The 1,278-nt window shown below is 35.5% G+C and overlaps 1 pseudogene; it reads left to right on the plus strand.

Moving 5' to 3' along the window:
* The first annotated feature begins 670 nt into the window (after positions 1 to 670).
* LOC132650192 (U6 spliceosomal RNA) lies at positions 671 to 769 on the plus strand (annotated as a pseudogene).
* Positions 770 to 1,278: the final 509 nt, after the last annotated feature.

Raw genomic sequence — 1,278 nt, forward strand, 5'->3', positions numbered from 1 at the left:
ACTGTATTTTCAACAAGTGCTTATGGGGATTCTTACAATCAAGCTGTCTTGGGAAGTGCTTTCCTGTAATGTAGAATGACTTTGAATTTTGGTATAGAAAAAACACACAAAATATTTTGCTTGCAAGACAATTTCTACATAAGAGAGAAGGAAGGAGTAAAAACACTGAAAATTTGAATTTAAGAATAAATTTTCCACGCATCTATATATTCCCCTCACCCCCCCACATCATTTAAGACTCCATAGTTAAAGTACAAAAATACATTTAGCATTTACTGTTTGCTTGAAAATGTATACACCCATGCACACATATGCATATTTACTCATTTAATATAATGATTACACAACGTAGAAACTACTGTTGTTACCTCCGTGCTACAGATGATGGAACTGATGGCCAGATAGGTGAAGCAAGGAAAAGAGAGATCTGACACCCAAGTGTAAACCCAGCTGTTGTTTCACTGTATTGCTCACAAACACAGAACTGAAACAACGAAGACAACAACAAAGCAAAAAAAAAAAAAAAAAACAAAATAAAACAAAAAACAACAAAACAAACAAACAAAAAGACCCCTGCTACGAAAGGAAGACATTTAAAGAATGGGGAAGCAAAGAAAGAAAATGCTGAAGCTAGAATGAAGTCCCAGGCCTTGTTTTCAAGTGGGCCCCAGTGCTTGCTTCTGCAGCACATACTCTTAAATTGGAATGATGAGGAGATTAGCCCCTGTGCAAGAATGACATGCAAATTCGGGAAGCCATCTGTATTTTTTTTTTCTGTTAAAACAAATCTGTGAAAAAAAAAATGCATGTGGAGTGTAGGCTGGGAAATATAACAAACACGAGCCTAAAGCTCTGGATTCTATCCCCAGCACCATGCGCGCGCACACACACACACACACACACACACACACACACACACACACACACACTTTAAGAAAGGAGTCACAAATTTGACTCAGCTTTCCTCAGTGAAAGCGAAAAAAAAAAAGGTATTATGCTGGTTTCGGGGAACCAAGTGATAAAAGCAAAACCTCTTTTTAGGCAAAGCAATAATTTCTGGTAGAATTTGCTTAGACAGATGTCTCTCGTGGATCGTTATAAAAAGGTCTCCCCCAAAGGATATCACTGTTTAATATTTGATTTTTAAAATGGGAAAGCAAATATTTACAAAAGAATGTCACTTAAATGTGGATTATAATATTATTCCCTTATACATATGTTTTGTAATTTGTACTTTAAAAAATCATTTGAAAATAAAAAACCCTAGATTTTAGAGTT

This window comes from Meriones unguiculatus, chromosome X (assembly GCF_030254825.1).
Source record: "Meriones unguiculatus strain TT.TT164.6M chromosome X, Bangor_MerUng_6.1, whole genome shotgun sequence".
In the NCBI taxonomy this organism is placed as follows: Eukaryota; Metazoa; Chordata; class Mammalia; order Rodentia; family Muridae; genus Meriones; species Meriones unguiculatus.